The following is a 10,696-nucleotide window of genomic DNA, read 5'->3' as shown; positions in this document are numbered from 1 at the left end:
TTTTTTTATATCCTTCAGAACATGGACCAACATCTCTGAGAAATGTTTCCAGCACCTTGTTGAATCTATGGAATGAAGAATTAAAGCAGCTCTGAATGGGAAAAGTGGTTCAAACCAGGGACTAAAACCCAAAATGCTGCAAAACTCAAGGACTGTGTCACAAAGGATATTTGTACTTACACAAGTAACTCAGATCATCTAAAAAAGTACATAAGAGTTTATTTCCATTTGTCTGATATGCCAAGCATAAAGATGGTTTGAAAAGCTTGTTTATTGATTTATCTTCATGGCTGCCTTCACAGTTTATTTCTGTTTTAATACCTGCCCGAACCCAAATTAAGTATTAAAAAAAACACTAAAAAGTAGCACTGAAAATAACCACAACCAAACCAAACCAAGTAGACAATGTATCGAAAACAAGAAATTTAATTTAAAAAATATTAATAACAAATACAACAGTATAATAACTCTGCATAAAACAGCCATCCTTAACATTCGTTTCTTGCTCCCGTCCAGGCACCATGATGCAGAGCTGCTAATGCCTCATTATAGGCTAAGTGAACTGGAAATCCATCACAATAATAATTTTGTTCAAGGTCATGTGATCCAGACTGTGGTAAAAAGATTTTATGGCAGTTTTAAAAAAACATCCCATCTAAAGAAAAGCTGACGTTTGTATCAAACCTGGTTTTCGAGAAACCACCATCACTGACTCCCAAGCAAACTCGTCACTTTGGAAAGGAAGGACTGATCATGTTATTCCAGTTCAAGAGAAAGAACGCCTGTTTGTGTCGTAACACATCAGCCTCATCTGTTTCTTCCCGATTCATCTCGTGTTTTGTTCATTGGATTTCCTTCCCAAAGGTTAATTTAAAACGATTAATCACTCAGAATAAAGATTGTCAGCTGAAGGGTATTGGAAGTGTTTGCTGGGTCACTAACCACATTACAAACATCAGCACTTTAAAAAGTTAAATCTGTGCAGACACAATGCAGTCATTAATGCTGAGGTTCCTGTGTGTAAAGCTGCCTTTTCCCTTTTTAAGATGTTGTGGGTCAGATGGAGGTGGCTCCATTTCGGCCGTGCGTGCTTTAGATAAAAAGAAGCTGTTGCTTTTTTCCTCCTGTCTGGCTGCTCTCAGGGATGAAGATGAGAAATATTTGGATCAGCGAATGATTATCTTCGCCACTTGGCCTTCCCCGTTCGCTGGAAAGTCGGGAAGATGAAGAAGGTGCTCGTCGTTTAAAACATTAAACCTGCCTCTTTTTTACAGGCCAACTCCAGGGAACAAAGGCGGGTGTCTTTTCTACTTGGAGGCCTAACAAACATTCGGATCCGTCAGGGGAGTTAGACGTGAAGCGGGGAGATGGGTTTGATCTGCTCTACATGTGGACTGTGTTACAGGAGATCTGAGCTTCATCTCTGGCTGTATTTCACCTTCTAATGGTGGAAACTTCCCCTGAGAGTGGAGAAGGTGACTTTACTGTCTGCGCCTCCAGGGACCACTTTGCATAAGAAAAGCTAAGAGGCGGCTAACAGCCTCTTTACATATATGTGTGTGTTGGTTTGTGAGGCCAAAGAGAACACATCTGATTCATCTGATCTCCACTCCCTTTCCTCTTCTGCTCGCCTTCCGGAACACATTAACCATCAACACACACACGTTCATGCTCTCGAAAATCACCTGAACTGCAGGAGTCAACTTATCTCTGTGTGTGCATGTGTGAGAGGTCAGAGGTCGTGATAACAGCCTCCAGGTTCAGGGGTTCAGCCGAGGTCCTGAGACAATCCGCTCAGCTGCCCTATCTCTGCCCGATAAGACTGCACAAACAGCACAAATACAGCGGATGTGTGTGTGTCTGTGTGTGTGTTACTATTTAGCTGCTGTCCTTTCCTATTTGTGTACGCTTGGCTGAGAGACAGATGATGGTGAGGAGGAGGCTTCTTGTTTCCCACAGTGATGCTCTGTGAGGTGGGAGGACAAAGAAAACACCTCAAACAACATCACAGAAGGTAAAACATAAAGTTTTACTTTGTGAATCTAGTATCAGGATTGCTGATGGTTTGGTTGGGGAGAAGTTTGAAATTTAGAAGAAAAAATTAAAGATATAAAATTGCAAATTTATGAGGAAAACTCTGGAAAATCCTGCAAATTTCTTTAAAAAAAACAAAAAAACAAAACACCTATTTTTCAAACAAAACAAAACAAAAACAATGACAAACCAGTGAGAAAGAAATTACAACATTTACAGAATTCTGGAAAAGAAGAAAAAATAGACGTGCCCACTTTTTTTCCCCCATGCAGTGGCCCTAATCATCTTCTGTAATTTCTGTAATTTTGAATGAAGAAATACAGAATTCACAAATAGCAAATTTAGAAGTTTTTCCTTAGCAAGTTTTAGTTTTTGTGTTCTTTTCCTCACCATTGACATTCCTCTCTCACCCTTATTTTTTTCTTAAATTTCAGACTCTGTGCCTTTAAAATATCGTTTGAAATCATTTATAATGACTGAATCTCAATCTTTCAACAAATTCCAACATTAATTGTGTAATCAGATTACAATCAGGCTGCATTTAGAAGCTCACTTTAAATACATTTGCTTCCCTTTTCATGTCTTAAAGAGATTTCAGCCTGATCTTCAGTCAGATATTCAGATGATGTCCAAGATCCAACTGTGACAGACTTTTATCCATCACTGTGAGCATTTACAACACAGCACATGATTGATCATCCACCAGTTTTTTTTTTTTATATCTAAGCCTTTATGTATGTCAGTTTATTATATTATCAGTAATATTCAGTTTATTCTGATGACATTTTACATTTACTATAAGTCTCTTTTTTGGTGGGAACTTCAGTCTTTGTCTTATCCCGCTGTGCTGTCTGCATGTGACTCAAACCATCTGTGCTATTTCGTTATTGCTGCTGTTTAATTGTGTTTAATTTTACCATTGAATTTCCATCTTATCTCTGTGTTCGCTCACAGCTCGCCGTCAGCTGAGGATTGTTTCTGTTCCCCAAAACGTTTACATTCGCCCACTAAAACCAGGCGCAAACACTGTCGAGGTCTTTTGTGACCTTATCAACAAACACGAGCGTGCATCACAATCAGAGGCATGGTGCCACGGGAGAGAAGGACCTTTTCACTCTGCCATGTTTGGAAATTAAAATAACTCTCAAACTGGCACTGAGAGAGGCTGTTTCTTTCTCAGACAAGGCCCAAACAGGGACTTAGCACGTTGAATTACGTAGCAGACCGGGTCTGCCATTGTTGGACATGCTGCTTCATTTACATTTTCACCTTGTCCCATGTCCTCCTGCTATGATTTAAAAGTATTAGACCCACAAAAATTATTCTATTAATGACACCTGTGGCTGTCGTGACTAACACAATGTTCCAGATACCTCGGAAGATACCTCGAAAATTTCAAACTAGGAATTCAGAATTTCTGACTTATTCTGCAACGCAACTCCTATTTTTGTGGTTTTGTGGTTTAAGAAAAAATCACACATTAGGGTGATTATGGTGATGTTTATATGCATGCATGATGAAGAATTTAGTATAATGTTTGCTCAGGACCACAAGAAATTAAAAATTCATAAAAAGCTCAAAAAGAAAAACAGCTACATTAGCAGACAAGCTAGTGTTAGCTCACATTAGCCAGAATAAAGAGTTTGAGCTTCTTTAGGTAAAATCAAATGTGTATAAACGTAGCTTCTGTATCTGAAAAATTATTGATTGATTAAAATGTTAACTCAGCTTTTTTAAATTCTGGTTATTCTGAAAGTCAAAAGGGAGGATTATGCACAGTAAGCTAACTGGCTAATTGCTTGTCAGTTATAAATTGTTAGCTTGTAGTTCCATAATTTTGTCCATCCCTTGCTCATCACATCTGGTTTCAAAACACCAACATGTCGACAGTGAAAACACTCGCCTGAAATTTCAAACAAACAGCCGATGTCACAGCTACATTACTGATTCGTGGAGTCCATTTCCAAACTAACTTTAGCTATTACTGCTAACTGCTGGCACACTAGGGGAGCAGAAAAGAGGCACCAGCTGTGAAGTTGGTATAATTCTTAAAGTCCCAATCTGTTCAGGCAATGGCACTTTAAAAAAATATTTAAAACATGAACAATGCTCCTCAGTGCACTCTCAGACCCATGAGAATTTTTTAAGAAAGCGCTCCCACACAGCGAAACTGATGTGCATCAACAAAATGTAAGTGCAATAACCAGCAGTCTTTATTTTTCTTGGCACCTCCCCTCCTGTGCCTTCATTATCACAGCAACAGCCAAACAGGCTGAAAACAAGGTTTATACAGGAGGGGAGGGATGCAGTCATGTGTGATGCAGAGCTGTGAAGCTAACAGAAGGAATGAGGGGAGGAAGAGGGGGGAGGGCAATCACAGATGAAGATAGCAATCAGTTATATGAAGAAAACAAAGGCATAAAACAGATGTACAAGGAGAGAAATTGAGGCATCAAAGGTCCTCAAACATGTTTCATTAAATCTATGGACACATGATTATGTTTTGGGTTGTTTTAATGATATTTCAGGTTGGACTAAAGTCACAAAAAAGAGTTTCAGGCAAAGATGAGTTGCACTGTTGTCTCACTGTTGTAGAGACCCACCTTTTAGCACATCCCAGCACACCCACTCACCTCACCAGATGCACCTTGTTTAGTTCTCTCACCTTTGATTGGGTGTGGTGCTTGTCCTTGATTGCACTCACCTGTCACACATTATATGTCACACAGTACATAAGGACTGCATTCACTTTTGGCTCACTCTTTCCTCACTTCCACACGGGGCGGCAGCTGAGGTGAGGTTCTGTTTGGGTTTTTATTTTATGTAATGTTAAGGTAATGAGTAACTTGAATCTCTGTTTTCTTTCAGCATTGGCAGTCCATGTGTGTCTTTGTTTCCTTCCTTTTTTGCCTTATTTATTTGAGAATAAAAGGAGTACCCTGAAACTAATTCTGCATTAGATGGCTGCTTTTCTTATTCTAACCGGATGAGCCCATGAAGCTGATTGCTTCAGCCCTGAACCTTCCTCCCTTCAAAACATGGTCCTCCGAGCCAGAGAGGTATTAGCATCATGGATACACAGCAGCCATCTAGAAGATCCAGTCGTGATAGTAGACCTCCTGCCTACCTGGAACAGTATGAAGTTCAGTACCCTGGAGCTAGAAGAGCTACATGTGAGACAGAGAGCCAAACTGAATGCCAGCACAGTGATAAAGACACACATGGGCTGCAGGATCCTGTCGGAGAGTCAGAAAGTCAACCAGAGACATCCCTTGTTCCTTTACCCACCACCCAAGATGAGGTCATGAGGGAACTCCTAACGACCATGAGGGAGATTAAGCAATTTATGGTTCAATCATCTCCTTCCCATTCTCGTAGCTCCAGATCTTCAATTCGCACAGTCTCATCTGATGGAATCAAAGCTTCTGTATGCAGTTTACAAGCCAGTCCTCAAACACATCAACAACATGAGCAGCTCCCAGTGATTGATACAGTAACCTGTCAATCACCCTTCCAGCCCCCGCAGATTAGCCATCAGTCTGGCTTAGTTACAGCTGCCAGCCCTCCTTTACCTAATTCAACAATACTAGATGCTGCTATCCCTTCAACTGGTTTGCCTAGACCAGTCCTTGCTACAGAAGATGAGACTCCCTTTGATTTCCTGGCCTTATCACGGCAGGATCCCGACCAGATCTCATGTGTTCAACCTGCTGTTCCTTTAGCTGAAGACCCTGTTCAACCTCTCATTCGCATATCTGACCACAAGCATTGCCCTCCTCTAGAGCAGCAACCAGCTACATCCAATACCTCATATGAACAGAAACCTTTGATATCTGGTACTGCTAGCTCGGGTCACTCCTCTAGCACGAGAACACATGTATATAAGCTTGAAGGTCCTTCATTTCCAGACCTTAGTAGAGAAGACGAAATGCAATACAGGATGTTACGGATGGCCCTTACAAACCTTCTTGATCCTCATGAGACAGAGCACTTCAAATATCATGTCCTTCTTGATCACCTCAAAGTAGACCAAGCTAAACGATTAGCTCTTGCCTTTTCCTACGCTCCTGACCCATACACTCAAGCCATCAAAGCCCTTGATGAGCGTTATGGGCAACCAAGACAGCTGGCATTGAAAGAGCTAAAGAATATACTGGAACTGCCTCCTATCAGAGCAGGTGATGGTCAGAGCCTTGATAATTTTGCTCTTCGAGTACAGGCTTTAGTTGGGTTGCTTAGCACTATGGGAGAACAAGGACGTGCAGAACTAGACTGTGGCTCCCATGTCGATCGCTTGTTAGTGAAGTTGCCTGCAGAGCATTTCAGTCGCTTCAAACGGCATGTTTACAGGGAACAGGGAGAAATGACGTATACCTTGCCTTTGTTCTCATCCTGGTTGCAAATGGAATGCAGGTGTCAACCAAAGAAGGCCAGTCCTGTTCCATCCTTCAACCAGACACGACCTGCCCGTAAGTACGCTTCTCCACTTACAACAATATTACATGAAGCAAATACATCTGATGATTCTGTACATGCAACACAGCCGATCATGACAACTAAGGCTACATGTGCATATTGCTGCTCACCAGAACATCACATTAGTAAGTGTCCTGGGTTTATTCAGAAGACAAAGGATGAGAAAACAAACTGGATAAAAGTAAACAAACGGTGTTGGCGTTGTGCTAGGAATCATCAGGCCGCAAAGTGTGACCTGAAGAAAGCATGTGCCACCTGTATGGGACTACATCTCCAGATCCTATGCGATGTAAATAAGAGATCTAAAACTGACACTCATCCTGTAGTGAGGACGCTATACTTTGATAGACCTAGTGATTGTCCTAGTGTCCTTTTAAAGGTCGTGAAAGTGCTCCTGCGAAATGGCAAAAGAACCCTTGAAACATATGCAGTACTTGACGATGGCTCCCAGTGTACCATTCTTCTGACATCAGCTGCACAGCATCTCAACCTAACTGGGGAAGCAGAGAGATTATCACTTAGAACGGTCCGTCAGGAAGTTGAAACTATTCATGGTTCTTCCGTAAGTTTCAAAATCTCACCCATCGCACACCCAGAGAAAACCTACACAATTACTAATGCCTTCACTGCAAATCACCTAGCACTTTCAGACCACACCTACCCTGTATCATCTCTCCAACGGAGATACAAGCATCTTCAAGGTATCCCATTACCCATTATTAATAAAGCAGCGCCACTCCTGCTCATAGGCTCAGATCATACTCACCTCATCACGCCTACTGCTCCATTGAGACAGGGACCATATGGGTCTCCTGCAGGAGTTAAAACCCAATTAGGATGGACACTTCAAGGCCCGATCACAGATTTTCATCCCCAGAGCAGTACAGAGCACGTGCAGTGTTTGTTCACATCTCTCAGTTCATCTGCAGATGTACTGCGTTATCATGTTGAGAAGCTATGGCAACTAGACACTTTACCTGAATACAGTGAGAAATCTGTGATCCGATCAAAGCAAGATCAACTGGCACTGGAACTCCTTGAACAGGCCACAAAAAGGGTTGAGATCAATGGTGTTAATCGCTACGCCACTCTTCTTCGGATGGCAAACTTTCCTCCTTTGAATGTCCCTCCAAATGTAGTCATGTCTAGACTCCGCAACACTGAGGCTCGGTTAGCTAAAGATCCTGGCAAAGCCATGTCTTACAAGGATCAGATTTTGAAATTGGAGCAAGCAGGCTATATAGTCAAACTTAGCCCAGAGGAGATGCACAATAGCAAAGAAACCTGGTATATCCCTCATCATACGACAAGTCACAACAATAAAGATCGCATAGTCTTTGACTGCTCTTTCACATTTCAAGGTCAGTGTCTCAATAAGTACCTATTGCCAGGACCAATCCTAGGCCCAACACTTCTTGGTGTTTTGTTGCGTTTTAGGCAACATTCAGTAGCAATAAGTGGCGACATCAAAGGCATGTTTCACCAAGTCCGTCTTCTGCCTCCTGATAAACCACTCCTCCGATTCCTGTGGCGTGACATGAACAAAGCAGCTCCCCCTTCAGTGTATGAGTGGCAGGTACTCCCCTTTGGCACGACCTGCAGCCCTTGTTGTGCAATCTATGCACTGCAGAAACATGTGAAGGAATATCAATCTGACAAAGATGTGCAGTCTTCAGTAATGCAGTGTTTCTATGTTGATAACTGCTTGCAGAGTTTTCCATCAGCAGAGTTAGCTCGAACACTCCTAGACAAATTAAGAAACCATCTATCAGAAGGAGGCTTCGACCTTTGCCAGTGGGCCAGCAATAATCCTGTTGTGATTAGCCATCTACCATCTGAGGTAAGAACGGCAAGTAATGAACTTTGCCTGACTGAAGACAAGCCATCTGGCCCACATGAACGCACATTAGGATTATTGTGGAATTGTGAGACTGATTTGTTTGCCTATAAATACAGAACTCTAGCCTCACACCCCACCACAATGCGTCGTATCTATGCAGTACTTGCTCGTCTGTATGACCCATTAGGCTACTTACTCCCATTCACAACACGCGCCAAAACCTTGGTGCAAGAGCTATGGAGAAAAGAGAGAGATTGGGACGACCCTTCCCTTCCACACGACCTCTTAGAGGCATGGAAGTCCTGGGAAGAAGAACTTTGTTATCTCCCACAAATTGCCATCCCACGTTGCTATACTTCTAAGGAAATGGATGTTTCTACCACAGTTCGAGACATTCATATCTTCTGTGACGCTTCAGAGCGAGCATATGGTGCTGTCGCATATTTGAGAACAGATGATCTTGAAGGCCATGTAGAACTGAGTTTCTTGTTAGCTCGCTCACGTGTTGCTCCTAAACGGCATTTAACAATACCCAGACTGGAGCTATGCGCAGCCCTACTAGGCGCACGCCTCAGTGAGCTCATACAAACAGAACTCACCTTACCAGTCAGGACTACCACCCTTTGGTCTGACTCGACAACTGTACTTCACTGGCTTCAGTCAGATTCCTGCCGTTTCAAGATATTCGTAGGAGCCAGAGTCTCAGAAATTCAAAACCTCACAAACAGTCAAGACTGGAGATACATCAATTCAGCCACAAATCCTGCTGATGATGTTACGAGAGGTAAATCCCTGAAAGAGTTCCTTAGCCCAAACAGGTGGACTGAGGGTCCCTCGTTTCTGCATGAACCTCCAAATAACTGGCCCACAGTTACAGATCTCCATCCTGATGATGATCAGACTGAGTTAAAGAAATCCTACTTCTTTGGTATTGTCAGTATACCCTCCCATACATACACACCCAGCTTCAGAACGTATCAAGAGCTATTGGATTTCACGGCTCATTCACTCTCCAACCAAAAGGGTAACATTCCTTCTGCAGCTGATTATCAAACAGCAGAACAAGAAATCCTTCGTCAGGCACAACTGGACAGTTTCGATGAAGACTTAGCCCGTTTACAGTCAGACAAACCCCTCTCATCTGACAGCCGTCTATTGTGTTTGTCACCAGTGTTGTGCAGGAATTCTGGACTTATCCATGTAGGAGGCCGGTTACGGCAAAGCCCAGACTTGGAATCGAATGTCATTCACCCAATAGTACTTGATCCTGCTCATCCAGTGACCAAACTGATCATACAAAATTATGATGACAAACTGCATCATGCTGGTTCAGAAAGACTTTTTGCTGAACTACGTCGGAAATTCTGGATCCTCAGAGGAAGGGAAGCCGTACGCAGGCATCGGTATAGCTGCGTCGCATGTCAGAAATGGAGAGCACAGCCCATCATTCCAAAAATGTCAGACTTGCCTGCTGCTCGTCTTAGGTTATTCAAACCACCTTTCTACTCCACAGGAATAGACTGCTTTGGACCATACAAGGTCAAGACAGGCCGCAGATCGGAGAAAAGGTGGGGAATAATATTCAAATGTCTCACCACTCGGTGTATACATCTTGACCTCCTAAACAGTATGGATACAGACTCCTTCCTCATGGCCCTCCAACGATTCATTTCTCGACGAGGAACACCCCTGGAAATTATATGTGATCAAGGAACTAACTTCAAAGGAGGAGATAAGGAACTACGGGCAGCTTTTAACAACCTTGCTCCGACTCTGCAGCCGGTCCTAATGACTAAAAGAATCCATTTCAAATTCAATCCCCCGCATGCACCCCATTTCGGTGGAGCCTGGGAGAGGGAGATACGTTCTGTGAAGAATGCTCTGAAGAGAGCCATTGGTGCACAGATGGTCACTGAAGAGGTCTTAAGAACAGTCCTAATTGAGGTTGAAGGCATTCTTAACTCAAAACCCCTAGGCTATGTATCCTCAGACATTGCGGACATTGACCCCGTAACCCCAAACCTTCTCCTTATGGGCCGACATGATTCATCACTCCCCCTGGTATCCTATTCTGATTCTGACCTCCTAGGCCGCCGACGACGATGGCGACATGCACAAATATTGGCAGATCACTTCTGGCGACACTTCATAAGAGACTATCTACCATCCCTCCAAAGAAGACCCAAATGGCAGAAGGAAAAACCAGATCTCACATTGAACTCTGTCGTCATGATTATGGATTCACACCTTCCACGAGCCCTTTGGCCTATAGGAAGAGTGACGCGCTTGCTGAAAAGCCCAGATGACCACATCAGAACTGTGGAGGTCTTAGTACAGGATAAAACC

This window comes from Astatotilapia calliptera, chromosome 16 (assembly GCF_964374335.1).
Source record: "Astatotilapia calliptera chromosome 16, fAstCal68.1, whole genome shotgun sequence".
Lineage (NCBI taxonomy): Eukaryota > Metazoa > Chordata > Actinopteri > Cichliformes > Cichlidae > Astatotilapia > Astatotilapia calliptera.
Note: the sequence above shows the minus strand (reverse complement) of the source record.